Below are 25,429 nucleotides of genomic sequence, written 5' to 3'. Positions count from 1 at the left end.
AGCCTAAAATAAATGGATAAACTCCTAGAAAGATACAACCTATCAAGACTGAATCAAGAAGAAATAGTAGCCTGAACAGACCAATAACTAGTAAGGAGATTGAATTAGCAATCCAAATCTCCCAACAAAGAAAAGCCCAGCACCATGTGGCTTCATGGGTGAAATCTACCAAACATTTAAAGAACAATTAACAGGAATCTCTCGCAAACTCTCCCAAAAAATTGAAAAGGAGAGATCACTTCCAAATTCATTCTATGAGGCAAGAATTACCTGATACCAAATCAGGCACAGATACAATCATGCATTGCTTTACTACAGGGATATGTTGTGAGAAATGTTGCATTAGGTGATTTCATCGTTGTGCAAACATCATAGAATGTACTTACACACCCCTAGATGGTATAGCCTGCTACACACCTAGGCTATATAGCCAATTGCTCCTAGCCTATAAACTTGTATACCATGTTACTGTACTGAATACTGTAAGTAAATGTAACACAATGGTACGTATTTGTGTATCTAAGCATACCTAAACATAGAAATGGTACAGTAAAAATATGGTATAAAAGATTAAAAAATGGTACACCTGTATAGGACATTTACCATCTATGGAGCTTACAGAACTGGAAGTTGCTCTGGGTGAGTCAGTGAGTCGAGTGGTGAGTGAATATGAAGCCTTAGGACATTATTGTATACTATTGTAGACTTTATAAACACTGTACACTAAGGCTACACTGAATTTATAAAAAAAATATATATTTTTTATATCTCAACATTAACCTTAGCTTACTATAATTTTTACTTTATAAACCTTTACATTTTTTTACCTTTTGACTCTTTTGTCATAACACTTAGCTTAAAACACACATTGTAAGGCTCTACAAAAATACTTTCTTTTCTTTTTTTTTGTGAGGAAGATCAGCCCTGAACTAAAATCCAATGCCAATCCTCCTCATTTTTGCTGAGGAAGACTGGCCCCGGGCCAACATCCATGCCCTCTACGCTACATCTTCAACATCTTCCTCTACTCTACATGTGACGCTGCCACAGCATGGCTTAACAAGCGGTGCGTCGGTGCCCGCCCAGGATCTGAACCGGCGAACCCCGGGCAGATGCAGTGGAGCACGCGCACTTAACCGCGTGCTCCACCAGGCCGGCCCCTATTTTCTTTCTCTATATCCTTATTTCATAAGGTTTTTTTCTATTTCTAAAATTTTTATTTCTTTTACTTTTTAAACTTTTTAATTAAAAACTAAGACACAAGCATGCACATTAGCCTAGGCCTACACAGGGTCAGGAACATCAATATCACTGTCTCCCACCTCCACATCTTGCCCCCCTACTGGAAGGTCTTCAGGGGCAATAACACTCATAAAGCTGTCATCTCCTATGATAACAATGCCTTCTTCTGGATAGCTCCTGAAGATCCAGCCTGAGGCTCTTCTTGAGGAGGTGTCACTCTTTTTAGAAATATGTCCATAGCGGTTTGCTTGGTTTGTTTCTTTTTTTCATCATAGATTTGCTTCTAAGCAGATAATGCACCATGAACATTCCTCTCTTTTAATGAAAACCTTTCAGTATGGGAAGTCCATGTTTTCAAACTTTTTAAGGATCTTGTTGAGGTCTGCAAAAGCTTCTGCTAAACCCTTCACTGTGAATTTTCTTAGGAGTTCTTTTTCTTCTTCTGTTGCCTTTTCTCTTGCCTCTTCTTTAGCTATGCATTCCTCTTCCAGCCCTTCTCAAATTTTTCTTGGTCTGTTGCCTTCAGTGAAGCAGATCCTTTAAGAGCTTCCATCACTTTGTTCTTATTCTTCAAGATCGTAGCTATGGTGGACTGGATCTGATGAGCAATAACCATCACTGATTTTCCAACTTTGTAGTCCTTCATCACTTTTAATTTCATTTCCAGATCAATCACTCAGTGTGGCCTCTGACTGACAACATTAGCAGTGGAGTTTGTACACTTAGGGGCCATGATGAACATAACAACATTAGATTAAATCAAGCACAAGACAGAATGATGCAATCAAGAGACATGGTAAACATGAGATGTATGAGGCTTCTGCCAGCATAACACAGCATAATGTTTTACAATGAACTTTTTTCTTTATTGTGAAATTTTTGTTGTACATTATTGTTTGTCAGTCGCCATAAAAATGTATCCCTTCACCCCTTGTGCCAACCCCCCAACTCCCTTGGCCCTGGTAACCACCAAACAGTTCTCTCTGTCCATGTGTTATAAATAAGAAAAAGTACATTCTAATATAACAATAAAAAGTATAATATAGTAAATGCATAAACCTCTAACATGGTCATTTATTATCATTATCAAGCATTATGTACATAATTGAACGTGCTGTACATTTTTAAAATTATTTTCTTGAGGTCATATTGGCTTATAAGACTGTGTAAATTTCAGGCGTACCGAATAAAATACAATGCAGCAATGAATAAAAGTGATCTGCCCAAAACATGAAGAGCCTTGTTTCTGGAAGAAGAGATAGATATATCCTTGCTATTTCTTTTACTTCCCTCTCATTTGCTATATGAACCACATAGGTGAATCTATCATAGTTGCTCTAATAATTTGGAAGTTAAATATCCAATTTTTGTTCCATTAGGAATTTCATTTCATGTGCATATTACATCATATATACACAACACATATTTAAACCTATTTTCTCAATTTTAGTGTCAAAATATCTATAGCCTACCCATCCCCTATGTAACATAAGTCTAGCCTGTTTTCTTGCTTTCTCCCATTTTCTAGTTTGATGGATATATTTTATGACTTATAGATTGTTTTTAAACTTTGACAACATTGCAAAGTTCACTTTTTAACAATTAGTTCTATTATTGTATTTAGTTCCATAACTTTTGAAAATATTTGACCATTTTTTAAATTTGTTTTTCTGTTTTGTTTTGACCAGTTTTCTGTCTCACTAATATTTATTTTGTACTTCATCATTCTCCTTTTTTGATTATTATTATTATTTTATATTATGGAGGTCATATTGGCTTATTACATTGTGTAAGTTTCAGGTGTATGTTGTTATATTTCAGCTTCTGTATAGACAGCATCATGTTCACCACCAATAGTCTAGTTTTTGTCCATCACCATACGTATGTGCCTCTTTACCCCTTATGTCCTCTCCCCATCCCCCTCCCTTTGGTAACCATTAACCTGTTGTTTTTATCCATGTGTTTGTTTATCTTCCATATATGAGTGAAATCATGTGGTGTTTGTCTGTGTGACTTATTTCACTTAGCATAATACCCTCAAGGTCCATCCATGTAGTTGCAAATGACACAATTTTGTCTTTTTTATGGCTGAGTAGTATTCCAGTGTATGTATATATATATATACCACATCTTCTTTATACATTCGTCCATTGAGGGACACTTGGCTTGCTTCCACGTCTTGTCTAATGTAAATAATGCTGCGATGAACATAGGGATGCATAAATCTCTTTGAATTACTGATTTCATGTTCTTTGGATAGATACCCAGTAGTAGGATAGCTGGATCATATGGTATTTCTATTTTTAATCTTTTGAGAAATCTCTATACTGTTTCCCATAGTGGCTTCACCAGCTGGCATTCCCACCAGCAGTGTATGAGGGCTCCCTTTTCTCCACATCCTCTCCAACACTTTTTGTTTCTTGTCTTGTTAATTATAGCCATTCTGACAAGTGTGAGGTGATATCTCATTGTAATTTTGATCTGTATTTCCCTAATAATTAGTGATGTTGAACATCTTTTCATGTGCCTGTTGGCCATATGTATATCTTCTTTTGAAAAATGTCTGTTCATATCCTCTGCCCATTTTTTGATCAAGTTGTTTTTTTGTTGTTGTGTTGTATGAATTCTTTATCTATTTTGGAAATTAACCCCTTGTCAGATATATGATTTGCAAATATTTTATCCCAGTTGGTGGGTTGTCTTTTCATTTTCTTGATGGTTTTCTTTGCCATGCAGAATCTTTTCAATCTGATGTAGTCCCATTTGTCTATTTTTTATTTTGTTTCCCTTGCCCAATCAGATATGGTATTCAAAAAGATACTGTTAAGACCAATGTCAAAAAGTGTACTGCCTATATTTTCTTCTATGAGTTTTATGGTTTCAGGTCTTACAGTCAAGGCTTTAATCCATTTTGAGGTAATTTTTGTGTATGATGTAACACAATGATCTACTTTTATTCTTTTGCACACCGTTGTCCAGTTTTTCCAACACAATTTATTGAACAGACTTTCCTTTCTCCGTTGTATATTCTTGGCTCCTTTGTCAAAGATTAGCTATCCATAAATGTGTGGTTTTATTTTGGGGCTCTTGATTCTGTTCCATTGATCTGTGTGCCTGTTTTGGGGCCAGTACCATGCTGTTTTGATTACTATAGCTTTGTAGTATATTTTGAATTCAGGGAGTGTGATACTTCCAACTTTGTTTCTTTTTCTCAGGATTGCTTTGGCTGTTAGGCTCTTTTGTTGTTCCATATAAACTTTAGGATTCCTTGTTCTATTTCTGTGAAGAATGTCACTGGTATTCTGATTTGGACTGCATTGAATCTGTACATTGCTTTAGGTAAAATGGAAATTTTGACTATGTTTATTCTTCCAATCCATGAGCACAAAATATCATTCCATTTCTTTATGTCATCTTCAATTTCTTTCAATAATGTCCTATAGTTTTCAGAATATATGTCTTTTATCTCCTTGGTTAAATTTATTCCTAGATATTTTATTCTTTTTGTTATGATTATAAATGGGATCATATTCTTGATTTCTCTTTCTGATAGTTCATTGTTAGTGTATAGGAATACAACTGATTTTTGTATGTTGATTTTCCCCTGCAACTTTGCTGGAGTTGTTGATTATTTCTACTAGTTTTTTCGTTGATTCCTTAGGGTTTTCTTCATATAGAATCATGTCATCCACAAATAGTCACAGTTTCACTTCTTCCTTTCCAATTTGGATACTTTTATTTCTTTTTCTTTCCTAATTTCTCCAGATAGAACTTCTAGTACTATGTTGAATAAGAGCGGCAATAATGGGCATCCTTGTCTTATTCCTGTTCTCTGAGGAATAGTTTTCAGTTTTTCAACATTGAGTATGATGTTGGCAGTGGGTTTGTGATATACGGCCTTTATTATATTCAGGTACTTTCCTTATACACCCATTTTATTGAGAGTTTTTATCATAAAAGGATGTTGGATCCTGTCCAATACTTTCTCTGCATTTATTGAGATAATCATGTGACTTTTCTTCCTCACTTTGTTAATGTGGTGTATCATATTGATTGATTTGTGGATGTTGAACCATCCCTGCATCCCTGGAATAAGACCCAGTTGATCATGGTGGATGATCTTTTTACTGTATTGTTATATTTGATTTGCTCACATTTTGTTGAGAATTTTTGCATCTATGTTCATCAGCAATATTGGCCTTTAATTTTCCTTTTTTGTGTTGTCCTTGTCTGGTTTTGGTATCTGGATACTGTTGGCCTCATAAAACGAGTTAGGAAGCATCCTGTGCTCTTCAATTTTCTGGAAGAGTTTGAGAAAGATAGGTATTAAATCTTCTTTTATTGTTTGGTAGAATTCATCAGAGAAGCTATCTGGTCCTGGACTTTTGTTTTTTGGGAGGTTTTTCATTACTGTATCAATCTCTTTACTTGTGATTGGTCTATTCAGATTCTCTATTTCTTGATTTAGTTTTGGGAGGTTGTATGAGTCTAAGAATTTATCCATTTCTTCTAGGTTATCCAATTTGTTGGCAAATAGCTTTTCATAGTATTCTTTTATAATCCTTTGCATTTCCATGATATCCATTGTAATTTCTCCTCTTTCATTTCTGATTTTATTTACTCTAGTCTCCTCTAGTTTTTTCTTAGTGACTCTGAATGAGGGTTTATCATTTTTTTTTATCTTTTCAAAGAACCAGCTCGTAGTTTCAGTGATTCTTTCTACTGTTTTTTTAGTCTCTTTACATTTACTTCTGCTCTGATTTTTATTATTTCCTTCCTTCTACCGACTTTGGGCTTTTTTTATTCTTCTTTTTCTAGTTCTTTTAGATATAGTGTAAGATTGCTTATTTTAAATTTTTGTTATTTCTTCAGGTAGGCCTGTACTGCTATAAACTTCCCTCTTAAGACCACTTTTGCTGCATCCCCTAAGAGTTGGTATGTTGTGTTTTCATTTTCATTTGTTACTAGATATTTTTTTATTTCTCCTTTGTTTTCTTCATTGATCCAATAGTTGCTCCGTAGCATGTTGTTTAGTCTCCACATATTTGTGACTTTTCCAGCTTTTTTCATAGTTGATTTCTTGTTTCACAGCATTGTTGTCAGAAAAGATGCTTGATATGATTTCAATCTTCATCAATTTATTGAGGTTTGCTTTGTTTCCCAACATATGGTCTATCTTTGAGAATGTTCCATGTGCACTACAGAAGAATGTGTATTCTGCTCTTTTGGGATGGCATACTCTATATATATCTATTAAGTTCATCTGGTTTAGTGTTTCATTTAAGGCCACTGTTTCCTTATTGACTCTCTGTCTGGATTGTCTATCCATTGATGTAAGTGGGGTGTAAGGGCCCCTACAATTATTGTGTTACTGTCAATTTTTCCTTTTTGGTCTGTTAATAGTTGTTTTATATACTTTTGTATCCCTGGGTTAGCTGCATATATATTAAGATGTGTTATATCTTCTTGGTGGAATGTACCTTTTATCATTATATAATTCCCACCTTCATCTCTTGTTATCTTTTTTGTCTTGAAGTCTGTTTTGTCTGATATATTTATGACTACACCTGCTTTCTTTTGCTTGCCATTTGCTTGGAGTATCATCTTCCATCCCTTCACGCTGAGCCTATGTTTGTCTTTAGAGCTGAGCTGTGTTTCATGGAGGTAGCATATATTGGATCTTGTTTTTCAATCCATCCAGCCTCTCTGTGTCTTTTGATTGGTGGATTCAATCTATTTACATTTAGAGTGATTATTGATAAATGAGGGCATAATACTGCCATTTTATCTTTTGTTTTCCAGTTGTTCTATATTTCCGTTGTTTATTTCCCCTTGTATTTCTGACTACCGTTTCAGTTTGGTGGTTTTCTGTGATGCTTTTCTCAGTTCTCTTTTTATTTATGATTTGTGACTCTGCTGTGATTTTTGTTTTGTTGTTACCCTGAGGTTTGTATAAAAGATCTCATAGATGAGATAGTCCTTTTTCTGATATCCTCTTATCTCTATTAGCCTATGCAGGTTCCGTCCTTTCCCTCTCCCCCTTCTATGCTTTTGTTGCCACAAATTATCCTTTTTTGTGTTGTGAGTTTGTGACCGGATTAAAGTGGCTATAGTTATTTTTGATGATTTCTTTTCCTTTATCTTTTATGTTATAATTAAGTGTTTACTAACCTATTCTGATATAGAGCTTCAATTTTCTGATTCGGTCTATTTATCCCCTTACTCAAAGCTTTGTAAACCTTTGCCTTTTTGTTTTGGGTAGGAGGGCTCCTTTCAACAATTCTTATAAGGCAGGTCTGGTGGCAATGAACTCCCTCAGCTTTTATTTGTCTGGGAAAGCTTTTATTTCTCCATCATACCTGAAAGACAAATTCACTGAGTAGAGTATTCTTTGCTGATAGTTTTTGTCTTTCAGTCTTTCAAATATGTTATTCCACTCTCTCCTAGCCTGTAAGGTTTCTGCTGAGAAATCTGCTAAAAGCCTAATGGGAGCTCTTTTGTAGTCTATTTTCTTCTCTCTTGCTGCCCTTAATATTTTTTCTTTGTCATTGGCTTTTGATAGTTTTAATATTGAATGTCTTGGAGAAGGTCTTTTTCCATTAAGGTAATTAGGAGTTCTATTAGCGTCATGTACTTGCATGTCTAATTCCTTCCCCAGGTTTGGGAAGTTCTCAGCTATTATTTCCCTAAATAAGCTCTCTGCTCCTTTCTCCCTCTCTTCTCCTTCTGGTATACCTATTATCTTTATGTTACTTTTCCTAATTGAGTCAGATATTTCTTGAAGAATTTCTCCATTTTTTAAAAAAATCTTAGTTCTCTCTCATCCTCCATCTGAATCATTTCTAGATGTCTATCTTTGAGCTCACTAATTCTCTCCTCCATATCGTCTGCTTTATTTTTAATGCTTTCTACATTCTTTCCCATCTCGTTAATTGTTTTCTTTATCTCCAGAATTTCTGTTTGGTTTTTTATTAGAGTTTCAATCTCTTTGATGAAGTACTCCTTCTGTTCATTAATTTTATTCCTGAGCTCATTGAACTGTCTTTCTGAGTTTACTTGTAACTTGTTGAGTTTCTTTATGACAGCTATTTTGAATTCTCTTTCAGATTGTAGTCTTCTGTGACTTCAAGTTTGGTTCCTAGAGAGTTGTCATTCTCTTTTTGTTCTGCCATGTCACTGTATCTCTTCATGGTATTTGATGAATTGATCCTCTGCTGGGGCATTTGTGGTAGTAACCACCTTTCTTTGGGTATGGCTTTGGTTACTTTGTTTCTGAGCTGCTTCTGGTTGTATTTGAGAGCCTGCACTTTCCTCTCTCCACTGCATCTGCTAGAGGCATCATCAGTGTCCTCCTTGTGCTGTTTGTGCCTCTGAGATTGCTGCGGACTTGCTGCTTATGATATCACTGCAGTCTCAGGTATTACCTCCAGGGTCACCAGGCTGTGAGCACTTCTCCTGCTTCAAGGGTCACCTCGGTCTCTTGTTCCTCTGCTGGCTCTCCATTGGTCCTCCATGGGCTTGGATGCTGTGGCCCCATGCACCAACTGTGCTGCTTCTCTCAGGTTGTCTGGAGGTGCTGATTGCACCACTGCCAGGGACACAGGTTTCACAGGTGTCACTGTCACTGCCAGGGGCCCAGGGGCATGGGGGCTTGTTTGCAGCACCTGCTGCTGGTGGAGCTGATGTTGGGAGTGCCACCAGTGGGGGTGGGGTCACCAGTTCTGCTGTGGTTCTTGAATCCTCTGGTTGCAGGTTCCACCTGACACTGCTGGGGGTGAGCAGAGGCAAAGCTGGGAGAGTCTGCTTTTGTTCCTCATTCTTGCAACCTCTGGTGTCTGGCACTAGCCAGCGTGTTTTGAAAACTCAAGGTGGTAAATTTTATGTTATTTGTTTTTTAACTACAATTAGAGAAAAGGAAAAATAATGCAGCAATATACTTAAATAATTTGAATTTGAATAGAAATATAGAAAACTACCGAATAATACTGAAAGACTAAAAAAGGGTTTTAAATAAATAGAGCAATTATCCATATTTCAAAATGAAAGCAATTAACTAAATATAATATCTCTCAATCAGTTCTTATTTGCCTGTTGTATCCAATATAATCCCAATTCCGGAGGAACTGCACAAAGTGATCCTAATTTTCACAGGGAAAAATTGGTTGGCAAGAGGAGCCAAAACAATGCATTGGAAAAGAATCCACTACGTTATTAAAACAAAATATAAATGATAGTCATTTAAGTGTGTACTGAATACCGTATGATTTCCCTCATTAAGTAGTAGATAATAACAACAACAAACAAACACACAGAGACAGAGATTGGATTGGTGGTTACCAGAGGGGAAGCGGGGAGGGAGGAGGGCGAAAGGGATAATTCGGCACATGTGTGGGGTGATGGGTTGTAATCAGTATTTGGGTGGTGAACATGATGTAATCTATGCAGAAATAGAAGTATAATGATGTACACCTGAAATTTATACAATGTTATAAACCAAAGTTACTGCAATAAAAAAAAATAAAATAATAAAAAAATAAAGTGTGTACTGAGTTTACTAGGATAGACAGACAACAGAACAAAATAGATAATTGAGAAATAAATTTAAATATCAATAAGAACCACTGTCATCCATTTTTAAAAAAATTAAAATTCAATCCAATTCATATAACTGACATCCAAGTAAATTCTTCATAAGTAAAAGTTTCAAATGTTCCAGTTTGAGATCTTGAGACTAGCTGCTTCAGTCATCATTACCCTTCCCTCCTTCTCCCATCCATTCCTTTGCTTTTATTATTTGAGTGCAAGTCAATCTCGCCCACTAGATTAAGTCATATCTAGGGCAATGACTATATGTAACTAATCTTCATATATCCCTCAGTACCTAGCACAGTGCTGTGCACACAATACATACACTCTTTGTACACATACACTTATTGCAGATTGTTTTTCTAACTTGCTGGTCTTGCCTCCATTGAATGTGAGTCAGTGACCCCAGTTGAATAAATGAGTCCCTGCTGCTGAGTACCCTGGAACCTGCTCCATGGAGTTCTTCACATGAAAAGCAGCTTAATATAAAAACATTCCACACTTGAAATTCAGAGTCTGTTCTTGGGACCTAGAATTCTGGACATTTGAAACCACTAAACGTGTATACATATAGGGATATTCAATGTAATAATACTAACATGAAAATTAATTTGATCTGTGACTATCTTTTAGAATAACATAAATATTCTAGAGACTGCAAATCCAAGTACACTGGAAAGTGAGGAAATATAGCTTCCTTATACCCAAGGTTTAAAAGAAAAATTCCTGGGGCTGGCCCAGTGGCATAGCAGTTAAGTTCACGCACTCCGCTTCAGCAGCCTGGGGGTTCGCATTCCAGGTCGTGGACCCATGCACTGCTTGTCAAGCTGTGTTGTGGCAGTGTCCCATATAAAGTAGAGGAAGATGTGCACGGGACTTAGCCCAGGGCCAATCTTCCTCAGCAAAAAGAAAAAGAAGAGGATTGGTATCGGATGTTAGCTCAGGGCTGATCTTCCTCATGCACACACACAAAAAAAGTGTGATTGCACCTCTTCAGGAGGATGTGAGAGCACAGACGCTTTTATACACACTTGGAGAAGTAGGAGGGATGTAAATATTCCCAGAGGTAAATTTCATTTGTCTCAAAAGTCTTTAAAAGGAACAGAACCTTGAGGGTGTCCCCATAGCCTAGTGGTTAAGTTCTGCATGCTCTGCTTTGGCAGCCTGGGTTTGGTTCCCAGGTGTGGACCTACACCACTCGTCAGTGGCCATGTTGTGGCAGCGACCTACATACAAAGTAGAGGAAGATTGGCAATAGATGTTAGCCCAGGGCTAATCTTCCTCAAGCAAAAAAAGGGAGATTGGCGACAGATGTTAGCCCATGGTGAATCTTCCTCAGGAAAAAAAAAAAAAAGGAATATAACCTTTAACCAATATGTTCACTTCCACAGTTTTGATTCATTCAATCAACAAATACTTACTGAAGGCTTATTATGTGTCAGGCACTGTTTTGAATTAGTAGAGATTCAGCGGTCAAAAAGAGACAAAAATCTCTGCCTTCATGGAGATAACATTCTAGCAGGCAATAAACTAAAACGTAAAACATGCAGAATGTCAGATGACAACTGCTATACAGAACAGTGAAGCAGGGATAGAAGAGAGCAAGTGCTGACAATTTGGAGTACGCCAGTTTTTATATAGGGGGTCAGAAATAGCATCAATGAATTGACATTCTAGCACAGACCTGAAGCTGTAAGAGAATGGGTCACTTGGATACCTGGGGAAACAGCATAAGTCACAGAAGAAACACCAAGTGCAAAGGACCCAGGGAAAGATCATGCCTAGCATGTTCCCAGGAGAGGGAAGTTAGAGGGTGGGAAACTGCAATCTCATAACCCCTGTAATCTCTTGTGAGGATATGGGTGTTACACATCCTAAAGCAAGATGCTGTCAGCCTGAGCTGAGTTCAGCCCTTCTCTGCACTGTCCACTACAGACACAGCTGGGATCAGAGGTGAGACTGAGAGGATGTGAGTCAGTGCTCCAGATGCTTCTAAAATGGTTCACCCCTTGCACCACTCTGATCACTGTGCCCTGTGTTAAATTCAATCCATCACTACATCTTCAAGTTGGTGACCATCTGCAATTCTATAAAGGACTTAATACACATAAACTTGTGGTACATGTCATACACTTTGCTCCTGCAACTTGTCACAAGGCTATAATTGATGTCCTTCATCTCCCTCCTCCACCACCCATTCTAGATTTTCCTCGTCAGAGCCAAAAGTAAGCATTCATCCCACTTAAGGTATTGAAAAGAAGTTGAGCTGTGTGCTTAAAACATTCCTTCTACAACACAAGACTAACCCAAGGAGAAAACATAACTGGAAAGATACTTAAAGATTTAATAACTTCAGGTACTAGAAGTCTAGCTTATTCTCTGATAAAGTTAGTGAGCTCCACATAGCACATTCTACCTATTTATTATTGTGTATAAAAAGTGCATGCAGCCCTTTGTCCTTGCTTTTCATAGTAGCTGCATTGTCATATGACATAGTCATACTAGCGCCCACAAATATTGTTCAATGGCAAGTTACATTATCCAGAACATGCTTCGTTTTGCTGAATAAAGTCACAGATAAATTTTTTCAGTTGGGAAAACACAAAATTTTTAGGGTTTTCTGAAAATACTTAAGCACACAATAATCACCAATTGATGAGTATTTTTCAAAATCATGAAAAATCTACAACAATGGAGTCGTATTGGGACTCTAACACTTCACCTTATACATGTTTTCCTTTTATTTTGACTAATTCATCATAATCTATTTTCGATACAGGTACTACACTTGTTTTTTTTAATTTTGGCATTTTTTTCAAGTAGTCATGCATAAATGGATCAAATTCAGCAAGTAGTTTGACAATTCCCATGAAATTTCAATTATTTGAAGAACGTCACTTTTCATCATGACCTCCAGTAGAGCAAACCTCATTTTAAAATGTAATAATTGCAACAACGCATTCAAAATAATAGTGAATTTTAAGACACTGGTAAATGCTTTTATATTTGGTTTACATGGTTTTCAAGTAAACTCAAGCCTGTAGAGTCTTCAACATATTTGAGGGTTCTTGATATATTCACCCAGGTTGAGAACCATCTTATAAGTAACGCCTGTCCTGTTGAAAATAATTTACTAACTGAACACCATATGCAAAATTTTACTTCTGGAATAGGCTAGCTAGGATCTCATAATCATTTGAAAAGTTTTTAAAAGTTGAATGTTGTTTATTAGCTCAGGGACAAATGTAGACCTAAGTAGTCCTAACAGAATGACTCCAATCCCTCGACTTAGAAGCTTAAAGAAGGATACCAAAGGATGCTACAAGTCTTGATTCAAACATTCATCATTTCACAATAACATAGATAGGCATATAGATAAAAGATATTAACTACTCACTTCTTAGAGCTACATGCCCATTTTACATTTGCAATGACAGGTCTAAAATGTCTGTTCAGACATTTGGTGTCCCTTCCCAAGGGGAAGGCGCGGAATTCCAGCTTTTTACAAAAGCACCTACAAAAAAGTGTATGATCTCAGAAGAACATTGCATAAATATATTATGCTTCTGTAAAATAATTTTTTTTTAGAAAATACATGCTGGATTATTTAGGAGTAAAGATGGAATATGTCGCTAACTAACTCTCAAATAGTTCATCCAGAGTGAAAGTAAACGTGGTAAGATAGCGTTTGGGGATTGGGGTACAGTCCTCTTCTATTTTTGGCCAAGTTTGTGAGGAATTGGTATTAATTCTTCTTCAAATGTTTGGTGGAATTCACCAGTGAAGACATTTGGGCCTGAGCTTTTCTGGGTGGTAGTTTTTTGATTAGTAATTCAATCTCTTTACTTGTTATGTCTATTCAGATGGGCTATTTCTTCTCGAGACAGTTTCGGTAGTTTGTGTCTTCCTAGGAATTTGTCCACTTTTTTAAACTAATTTGTTGGCATACAGTTTTTGGCATACAGTTGTTCACAGTATTGCCTCATAAGCTTTTTTATTTCTGTAAAGTCAACAGTAATGTCCTCTATTTCATTCCTAATTTGAGTCTTCTTTTTTGCTTGGCCAGTTTAGCTAAAAGTTTGTCAATTTTGTTGGTCTTTTCAAAGAACCTGCTTTAGGTTTCATTGATTTTTCTCTATCTCTATTTTGTTAATTTCACTACATTCATTTACAAAAATCTTTATTATTTTCTTTCTTCTGCTTGCTTTAGATATAGTTTGCTCTTCTTTTACCAGAGTCTTAAAGTGAAAGGATATTAGTTTGAGATCCCTTGTTTTGTTAGTGGTTGCTCCAGGGCTAACCATTTATATATATATATAACTTCTCAGAATATGTCTCAAATTTATGCTAAATTAATTCCAGTAAGACACAGAATTGTTACTCCTGTAACTCCATAACTCTATCCCCTCTTCTCCCTTTCTGTGCTGACATATATATATATATGTTACAACTCTAGTAATACTATACTGGAGTTATACTATACTGTTGCTATAATTATTGATTTATATAACTTTATGTCTTTTAAGGAAGCTGAAGGAAAAAGAATAAATTTATAGGGATTGTTATATTAACTTTCTTACTTACAATTTCTGGTTCTCCCTCTCTCAGCTTCCCTGTTTTCAAGGTAAAATGGAGACAAGGCCACTTATTTCACATGACTATATTCAGGATAGAATTAGACCTGTAACATATCTAGCTCTTGGGAAACAATCAGGAAATAAAGCTGTTTCTACTATTGCTATTCACTCAGCAAACACAGAAAGGCAGAACGTATAGTGAAGTGGCTTAACAGGAGGGCTTGGGATCAAGAACGATGCGCTTCAGATTACTTTTGTCCTATGATTTTGGACAAGACGTTAAATAATTCTGTGCTTCAGTTTCTAAAAAATCATGGGGAAATGTTTGTTATGAGATATGGGTTATACAAGCCATGTGAAGAAGTCAGTACCGAGCCTGGAACATGTGTGTAAATCATGGAGGCCCCTCCTACCTGTGCACTGGATATTCAGTACCCGGTGCTAGGCTAGGTGCTGGGTGTTTATGACATAGTGTGTAAGACATGTCCTTGTCCTCACTTACTGTGTGTATAAATAAGGAACCAGTTCCACTCTGAGTGTGACCATTATTAAAGGAAATTAGACCTAAAAATTAATATGATGCTTCCTCATTCTAGGCTTCTCAAACTGACCCCCAATCTTGAAATACATTCTACTACATTTAAACATCTAATGGACATTTTTTTAATAGCAAATGATCTCTAAGATCTCTTTCAAAAAAACATATAAAGATTCTAGTTGAGAAATCGTGTTAAACCCTTGTACACTATTTCCATAAATTCCTTTTATGGTTGTTGAATTATTGGTTTGTACTTAGTGCTTTCAGTTTCATATTCCTCTATATCTGTTATAAAAGTTGCTTTGCTTGTAAGTATCTGTTCTCTAAAGGAAATCCAGAAACCTCACAACATTGGACGATTGAAATAAAAGTCCAACGTTCCAGTGAGAGACAGAGAAATTGCATAACCACTCCACATCAACTGAGGGGAGAAAACAGGTAAGAATTCTTACTATTTTCTCACAAAGCAGCTTTCTATGGAGCACTAAAGGAGTTCTGCTCTGGGAAATGGAGCCTATGATAAGACTGAGGCAGAAGTGGGAAAGGGTTTATAAGGGCCAGTACATATACAACACTTTCATCATCACAGAAAGTTCTCTGGGACAATGCTCTGCCAGAATAAACAAAATGGAGGACTCCTCTTGTTTGTTCCACAAATATTGATCAAATGCTTACCATGGACCAGGGTTGATGATATAGACATAGATGAGAGAAGTATGGTTCCTGCCTAATGGTGCTTAGGGATAAAGTGGATACACTCAATGAACACAGGCCTATGCTATCTACAACAAAGGTTCTCAACCTTTGATGTGCATACATATCACTTGAGGATCTTGCCAAAGAGGTTCTAATTCAGTTGATCTGGGGCAGAGGCTGAGAGTCTGCATTTCTAGCAAGCTTTCAGGTGATGCTAAAGACATTGATGCTGTGAGGCAAATGGGTGGTAATGGACATCATCAGAATTACACACAATAGAATGTTTCCTCACCCCACCTACAACAAACATCATCATTTTTTTCCACTTGTAGGTCTGGAGAACCTGGTGCTGACCTTTGTTGATGCCATCAACAGTGGGGATCTGCCCTGCATGGAGAATGCAGTCTTGACCTTGGCCCAGATAGAGAACTGGGCCGCAGTGCAAAAGGCCGTGGCCCACTATGACCAGCAGATGAGCCAGAAGGTGCAGCTGCCCACGGAAACCCTCCAGGAGCTGCTGGACCTGCACAGGGCCAGTGAGAAAGAGACCATCGAAGTCTTCTTCAGGAGTTCCTTCAAAGATGAAGACCATTTATTTCAAGAGGAATTAGTGGTAACTTTTTTCTCAAGTTTGTATGGATAGGGTCTCAGAAAGCAAAGTACTACTAGAAAATGAAATGGATATTTATTTTGAGAGAAGCAATTCTGACTAGTCTTTAAAATGGGGATAACCACTATTTGTTATTATCATAATAACAAGAAACAATTTTATTATGATAGACTCCAGGTTTTAAAACATTTTTTCTTTCACAAATAAACTAATAATCTTCTCCGTAATTCAATTAATGCATATAAGTAACAGTGAGAGCTTCTAATCAAGTTACATGCCCACTGTTATCAAATTGATTTGACATTCTAGCCAAAAGCAAGAAAATTATAGTCATAGTTATCTTGAGCAGGCTTATGTTGAGCCACCTTTATTCCATAGGCAATCCTTGGTCCAATCTGAAAAGCAGAAGTTTATCTCTAAAGGTATAGCATAAAACTAATAATCTCTGCTCTGAACTTCACCTCCAAGTAGAAAGGGACTTCAGAAGAAAGTCAGGATCAGGAAGAGGGATATGGTCCTGCTAGGTGCCTCTAAGTTTGCCTAGGAGTCATAAACGCTTTTTTTTGAGAAGTCTTTTAAGAAATTCTGAGGTCAAGCTAACATCTTTTCCCTATCCTTTTTACTTCCTATTTTTACATTAAAGGACCAGCTAGAAAAAAAGTGGGATGACTTTTGTAAACAGAACATGAAATTATCATCAGATCGCTGCTCAGCTTTACTTAAGGATATTTTCAGTCCTCTGGAAGAAGACCAATTTTTTTTTGGATGTGGGTGGCCAGGTCCTTCTTTGTAGTCTACCTTAGGGCAAGCAGTGCAAGCAACAACACACACATTAGCTCACAGTTCTTCAGGTCATATCCCAGCACAAGGTGTATGGGTGCTCTGTTCAGTGTACCACAAGCTGAAAACAAGGTTCAGATGGGCTTATATTATCATATGGAGGCTCTGGGGAGCACTCTCTTCACCTTCAAGCCAGCAATGGTGTGTTGTATCCTTCTCTTGTTTCTAATCGCTCTGACTACCTTCTCTGCCACCAACTGGAGAATACTGCTTTAAAGGGCTCATGTGATTAGGTCATGCCCACCTGGGTAATCTCTATTTCTTAAAGACACCCTGTGCCATATAACATAATCTAATCATGGGATTAATATTCATGGTATTCACAGACCCAGGGACTATGTAGAGTGTGGACACCAGGGGAGAGAACTCTTGAAGGACATCATAACTCTACTCACCATAGGCACCTTCACCAAAAGTTTGTCTTTGAGTCTGTTTTTGACCATCATACAAGTTACAAAAATCTCTCCATTTGTGTGAAAGAAAGCCAACTGGCTTGTAATTTACAAGTACAGCAAAAAAATTCTGCTTTTATATTTTTGCACACTCACCTCACTAGAAAAAATTCATGAAAGATTCAAAACTCTGTTGAAAGACCACTTAATTCATTAGTGGCAGGTGATTTGCTCTGTTGTTAGTGTGGTGGAGTCAATTCTGACTCCCAGCAACCTTATGTACAGCGGAGCAGAACTCTGCCTGTTTTTTTGCACCATCCTCTCACCTTCCAGCGCTATATCAGACAATGCTCCGCTGTTATTCATAGGGTTTTCATGGCTAATTTCTTCAGAAGTGGTGGCCAGGTCCTTCTTCCTAGTCTGTCTAGTCTGGATGTTCCACTAAATCCTGTCCACCACGGGTGACCCTGCTGGTATTTGAAATACCAGTGGCATAGCTTTCAGCGTCATAGCCACACACAACCGCCGCAGCATGACAACCAACAGATGTGTGCTGTGTTTCCCTGACTGGGAAACGAACCCAGGCCACAGCAGTGAGAACCCCGAACCTTAACCACAGATAACCAGGGCTGGCTTGGTGATTTGCTATGTCTATATCTTTATCCATAGCAACCAAAGTTTGCAGAGCAAAGTCAAGTTCTAGTCATATTGAACTTTCCGTTGCTCATTGTCGATAGATGGATCACTGTTAATCCTACTACTATTAGAGTAACCATGGATAATATTGTATTTCATATTTGAAAGGTGTTAAGAGAGTAGTTCTTAAAAGTTCTCATCAAAAGAAAAAACATTTTTTGTAACAATGTAAGGAAACATGTTAACCAGACTTATTATGGTGATCCTTTGGCAGTAAATACAAATATCAAATCAGTATGTTGTACACCTGAAACTGATCTAATGTTATAAGTCAACTATACCTCAATTAAAAAAGTGAAAAGTGGGGCCAGCCCAGTAGTGTAGTGGTTAAGATCGCGTGCTCTGCTTTGGCGGCCCGGGATTCGCAGATTTTGATCCTGGACGCGGACCTAAACACCACTTATCAAGCCATGCTGTGGCAGGCATCCCACATATAAAGTAGAGGAAGATGGGCATGGATGTTAGCCCAAGGTCAATCTTCCTCAGCAAAAAGAGGAGGATAGGCAACAGATATTAGCTCAGGGCTAATCTTCCTCACGAAAAAAAAAAAAAAAGTGAAAAGGAACCATGGAGTTAACGTCTACCAACCAATAGCCTGAGCCCAGTGGAATTAAGGGACTTTCCACAGGTCACATAGAGAGTTGGTCTGAACTAGAACTAAAACAAGCCTCCTGACTCCCAGTCTATTATTCTGGGTCCTAGTAGTTCCTGATGATATCAGACTGCTTCTTCTAAGAGGAACACAGTTGGACCTTCCCTTCTAACAGCTTCTTTCTATTGGATTTCTCCATATTTCCCTGGCAGTGTACCATAGAGAAAAAGAAGGATTTCTTGCTGCAGAATGAAGAGGCATCTGTCAAATATTGCCAAGCTGAGCTTAGGCAGTTTTCAAAGCCCCTGCTGGAAAATATTTCCAGAGGAACTTTCTGTGTGCCTGGAGGACACAGTCTTTACTTAAAAGCAAGGAAGAAGATTGAACGGGACTATGAGCTGGTGCCCAGGAAAGGAGTCAAGGTGAGAAATAAGGGGAGTGGGGACAAACAGCAGAGGGAGTCAGAGGGTCTTTGGTGGTTCTTTTGAAAATCTCAGACCACAGCACCATTTGTGGAGAGAAAGTAGAGCATGGCAATATCTCTACATTTTTAGCTTTTATATCCACAATTACCTAGAATCTCTTAAATGAACCAGAAATGTTTCTTCCCAAAGATAGAATTTATTATAGAACCCCAGATGAAATATAACATTTCTGTCATTTAGCAGATAATGTAATAGTTTTTGTGCTACGTATAGGGGATACAGAATTAAAGAAACAATGTTGTTCTCCAGAAGCTTTTGATCTTAGCTGAGAAGCACAAATAGTCAACTGGATATGGTGAGATAATGGTTATCATACAGGTATACATTGAAGATGATGGTGATGATGGTGATTGTAACGCTGATGGCTGACGTATACAGAGCATTCACTTCCTAAATTAAGTGTATTGTTAGATCCGGTGTGGGGATTATCAATTTAATTCTCAGAATAATATTAATTAGGTATTACTGTCTTACCCATTATAAAATTCAGGTATATGATGCTCTGAGAAGTAAATAAGTTGCCTGAGAACACACAGCCATCAAATGGTAGAGCTGGTAGGGCAGCTCTGTGTACTTGGCAGCCATTCAAAACTCAGAAGAAAGTTTAGGAAAGCTTCCTGGAAGAGGAGGTAGGAGTTACAAGTTGAAGTATCAATAAGTGATATTCTAGTCAAGAAAGGGTAGATGGGCATCTAGTCAAGAGAAAAAGAATGTGCACATCTTGCAAACGATGGAGGATATGTGTCGGTAGAACTGCACTTGAATGTGGTTGTCTGTAACCTGGGGTGGTGGCAGGTGGCCTCATTAGGAGAGGCAGCTAGAGAGCTAGGAAAGAGGCTGCTGTAGAGAGTTTTCATAACTCACTAAAAAGCTTGGACTTAGTTTAGGCCACTAAAGAAAAGGAACCACTGTGGGATCCTAAGAAGGGTAAAGAATTTACAGGGTTTGATTTGTGATTTTATTGAACGATAATTTCCCCAGCAAGAGACAAGATCTTTGTTGCCTGACAAGTCTTCACTCCCTGTTGTTTCCTCAGGCGAACGAGGTCCTCCAGAGCTTCCTGCAGTCACTGGCAGCAATAGAGGAATCCATCCTGCAGGCAGACAGAGCCCTCACTGAGGCAGAGAAGGTCATGGCAGGTACAGGTTGAGGGCTTGGCTCACAGCGGGGTGGGTAGGTTCCTGCAGTGCCCTCGGACAGGTGTGAGAGCAAAACCCTCCTGAAACAAGGAGCTTCCTCTCCTCTGCAACACATCCTCTGCTATATCTGAAAATCACCAAGGGAGTTTGGGTCGCTCCTACAGCCAATCAGTGCCTTTCCATCACATTCTGAAATGTGCGTTTCCTGGTGTGGCTCCTAGGAGAATTCAGAGATTCCACCCTGCCATTTTTAAAGTAATTTTAGTTTCTGAGCTCAGGTGGGTACAGCTCGGCATAACTGTTATTTGCTTCCCTTTGTAAAACCGTTGTGGAACAGCTGAGCGTGCCAAGAATCAGGCAGCTGGGAAGGAACTAGAGCAGCTAAGACAGGAACTGAGGAAACGGCAGCAAAAAATGGACGATCAAAAGAGAATCTTCAAAGAATGTATAGCCCAACAGAAAAAGAAGGAGAAGGAAAGAGAAAAGCATCAGAGACAGCAGGAAGGGACGCGGAACAAGTGGAAGGTAAGTCTGCACAGAGCCTGGGCAGTGCCTGATGGAGAAACCCTAGTTCCTCAGGAAGGGACGAGCAAAGATTTTAACCAAAGTCATGATCCTGGGGGGAAATCCAAAAAGCATATGATTCACTGAAATTTCAGATAAATTTGGATTATGCTGAAGCTCTAAATCGAAAAAACTCCAACATCTTCTGTAGCGTTAGAGTTTGGGAGGCACAAATAACATGCCCCAGGCTCCCAGACTGCTGTTTGTGTGATAGGGTCTCATTGTGTCCCCAAGTGAATAGGACCTTAGTCCTCTAGTCCTTAGCATGCTTGATACAATCATCAAAGAGACCTGATATACATCCATATGGTCTTGAGAGTATCATATTGTGCCTGATAGGAAAGATGGGATGCTGAAAGCTCTAAAACTGGATGCACTTGCTTCCAGGTCTGCTGGACTCATTGTGTACACCCAGAGTAAAATGCATTCTTTGTCCCAACATTGAGCTTGATAACCAGTGTTCTATAGAGAGTGAGCAATTTCCATCGTTAGAAATGTGTGGTCACGCTACCTCGGTAGAACTGAGAATTCATTAGAATTAAACCTATATTACACCTCAAAGTTCATCCTTAGAGCTGGAACACATTACTAGAAGAGTTGTCAGGTGTGACGTAGGCACAACTCCTTTCCTCCTCCAGTGAGATGTTGCTGAGGGATCATAGGAAGGTGTAAACCGTGGGTACTCCCACTATTCAGCTCCAAACATGTGGAAATATTGGACAGACTCATCAAAGAGCATCTAAGGAGATAGAGAAATAGACACACGTGCTTAGCTGCTGAGGTTGTTAAATACAAAGCCCTGATAATTGTGGATTTTCAAAAGTAGACTCTTCTTTTTACAGGACCAAAGTGAAGGATTTAAAAAGAAATCTCAGTTCAATAGCAACGGAAATCGACGAAAAAAAGAGAATGGAAATGGTAGAAACAATCGCTCTTTAGTGCTTTTAGTGATCCTTCCTATAACTGTGATGTGTATGGTATACCTGAGACTTCTTGCATTATGACTGTAATGATGAAATTTCTCCCCTAAATATGCTGAAAATCTCTGTGAAGTACAGTATAAAAGGCTTCTTATGATTCCGCAAGCTGGACATATCCTCTTGACTCTGGGTATTTGCACACAGGACACAAACTTCTTTAACCATCCCAGCTCCTCACCCTGGACCCTTGATTCGCTCACCTCCATTCCTCCTTACGGTCTCCTATTTCCTGACTTTCTGAGATTGGATGAGGTGTCCCTCCTCTGTCCCGCCAGTGTGCCATGTTGTCCCTCCTACCATAGCACTTTTTATATAATTGTAAAATTGAAATGACCAGTTACAGCTGTCTCCCCTACAGCCTCACGATCTCAACTACTTGATCTTCGTCGTCTTATCTTTAGCATCTACCACCAAGTCCACCACTTAAACAACAGATGTTCAAAAAATGTGGTTGATTATACATGAGCTACCATCCTAGAGGACCATAAATTACCATGTCCTCATGATATTAACTGTTCTCTAGGTTCTCATAATAAAGGAGTCAGTCATAGGAACTAGTGCAGAAGGGACTCATTGAGGCAGAAAGGACATGCACGCTCACCTAAACCTGCTGCCCTGTTCTCTCTGGGGGCTAGACACTCCATGTGCTCTGGTTCCTCAAGCTTCTCTCCCGTGACAGTTACCCAGCAAGGAAGTGAACATCTTTGGCTTACAGCAAAATTGTGATATTTAAAATAGTAAAAAAAGAGCCATTATCTTGCAGACCTTTCGTTTCCACCATAATTCGTCTATTCATTCAAGGAGCTTCTGTAAATAAAACTATGCTTTTGATATGAGGGCCAATTTCTCATTGAACATCATACCCACAGGCTGACAGAGTGATGAAATCTATAGGCACAGCTCTGCCTCCTTGGGGACTGTGAGTTCATTCTCAGTTGTCTTACGTTTTTCCCAGCCAAAGCCACGGGAACGGGGATGAGAGGTCCTGCCGCTGACCCGGTTCCCAAAGACCCCGTGGTGTCACCAGAGGAGAGCTCTGAATACTGTATGTCTGGATGGTCTACTAAAGGGGATGAGGGGGCAACGATGAGTACTGGTACTCCATCAAATCTCCCCAACACACGTGACCAGCCATGCAGAAAAGAAACAGTGAACACGAGACTGTTGACATGAAATAATCATAGTTTAGACCAAAGAAAGGGACCAGGGTGAGTAAAGGACAATAAAAGCAGAGTAAAACTCACTTTGAAGTTCCCTTATAAGTTGTCATCTGGTGGAATAAAGTTTGTAGACATCTCACGATAAGGCTCCAGGAAAAAGTCTCCTCCAATCCTTGAAAATTGATAAATAATTATTAAATTATAAGAATCAAAGATTTATACAAGTCTTTTTTCAATAATACTGTAGGAAGGCAGTTTCACAACCATTCTTTCATGTAGTATTTGGCACAGTAAGAAGTGAGCTGCTTTGGTCATCTCTGCACCCCTTTCTCCACTCCCTTAGATTTGTCTATAGCGTCTCTCATGAGTGTTACTCTCTCACCTGTTAGCTTAGTATTGTATAGTCCTCACAGAATTTATTTATGTAGGAAACTCTTCAGTGTACAGAGAGGATGGGATGCAGGAACTTGTTAGAAATGCAAAGAAAAATATAGAAGAGTTCTCTCCAAGAACACAGGACATAGGTTAAGGAAGCAAGAAGACTGACAAGACAGTGTCAGGTGGTCTCCTCTGGCCTCTTCAGACTCAGGTTAAATTCTGCCAGTTATGTGTACATTGACTATAACAAAGAGCAAGAACGTTGAAACAACCAGTCTGCAGCCTGCAGATGTCCTTCTCTGTGAGGCAAGGCTCGCTCCATGGTGGCTGCAGGAGCTTCTGTGGCAGGTTCTCTGACCCTGAAGTTATATCAAGGACTGGGTCCTCTCTGAAGTGGGGAGAAGCAGGGCAACAGGTGCAAGCCCTGGAACACGCACAGCTGGCAGGGGCAGGTGACCTGGCCTGCCATACAGTATGTCTTGTTCATACCAGGATACTGGGACCTGTTCGATTCTCGTAACCCATCCCATATTTTTGTTTGTTTGTTTTTGTGAGGAAGATCAGACCTAAGCTAACATCCATGCCAAACTCCCTCTTTTTCTTTTTCTTTTTTGTTTTTGTGCCGAGGAAGACTGGCCCTGGGCTAACATCCGTGCCCATCTTCCTCCACTTTATATGGGACGCCGCCACAGCGTGGCCTGACAAGCAGTGCATCAGTGTGCGCCCGGGATCCGAACCCAGGCGGAACCAACAGCGGAACGCACGCACTTAACCGCTACGCCACGGGGTCGGCCTCCCATCCCATATTTCAAACCCCACTCACCCCATTATTCCTACTGATTCTCATGCCAATTAACAAACTCTTTGTTGTAAATTCAGAAAAGAATGCTTCCTGTATTAAATTACCAAATCTTCAGGTGATTATTCTAGTTTAGGGCAATTCACACACTCTTTAAACACCCCATGGATGTATATTGGACTCAGCATCTAAACAAACACAGCACACTGTTTATTCTGAAATATTTTAAAGATAATTACAACATCCATAAATTAATTTTCTCCAGTTCCAACCTCTATTGTCCTAAGTTTTGTCTGCTTATTTGCTTATCAGGATAAATACCATTTTATTGCACCCTGCAACTTATTAGTTGCCCCTGGTTTCTGTCCATACAAAGAGGACTAGTAAAATCCCTTTGCAGCCACCTTTCCTATCTGACCTACCTTAATATAATAACTCATCTGTGCACAAATGAACACCAACATGTGACAGACTTTGTATATCATCATTAATTACTAAATACCTGTCCAACAAATGAATGACCATGAACTGCAATACCCAATGCCCAGCAGAAAATGTACCTTGAAATAAACGATTTTTGATTATGAAAAGAGAAAGTATTTTATTGTGTATTTGTTTTTCAATGATTTTAAAATAATCCACATTCATTAAAAAAGTTCACTATTCACAGAAAAGTATAAAAATAAAAAGTAAACTACAATCCTATTAATGAGGTAGAAATGCGGTTAATATTGGAGTATATAATGTTCAAGCTTCCTATCTATTTATTATGGATTTCTCCGTGTTTTCATAAATAGAGTAATTTTGTACCTATAATTAACTGAATTATCCTCAACCAACATGCCCAAATTTATCAGCAGACGATGACTTTGTTCATCTGGAATGAGGTTTCAAGTATAGGCAGGAAATTCATTCCTTAAACTTAGTGGTGAATTAAGTGTTGTCAACAGAGAAAGTCCTCTCCTTAAAAATGTAAAAAATAGAAAAAAACACAAGAATTTTGTTATATTATTGAATAAGCAGAAACTAGTACATGCATATAGGTAGACCTGGGAAGTGAGGTAGCCATTGTTTGGTTAATTGCCCTCATCTGAAAGAATAATCAAACTTCTCTCATCTCCCTGAGAGGAAATGGTTACAGCCAAGATAGATCCC

At 38.5% G+C, this 25,429-nt stretch overlaps 1 pseudogene; it reads left to right on the top strand.

Moving 5' to 3' along the window:
- The window catches only part of LOC131400958 (guanylate-binding protein 7-like), a 64,500-nt pseudogene extending 43,609 nt beyond the window's left edge, over positions 1-20,891 (top strand).
- Positions 20,892-25,429: the final 4,538 nt, after the last annotated feature.

Source organism: Diceros bicornis, chromosome 4 (assembly GCF_020826845.1).
Source record: "Diceros bicornis minor isolate mBicDic1 chromosome 4, mDicBic1.mat.cur, whole genome shotgun sequence".
NCBI lineage: Eukaryota > Metazoa > Chordata > Mammalia > Perissodactyla > Rhinocerotidae > Diceros > Diceros bicornis.
The sequence above is the reverse complement of the archived record's forward strand: the minus strand, read 5'-3'. Positions and strand labels throughout refer to the sequence as shown.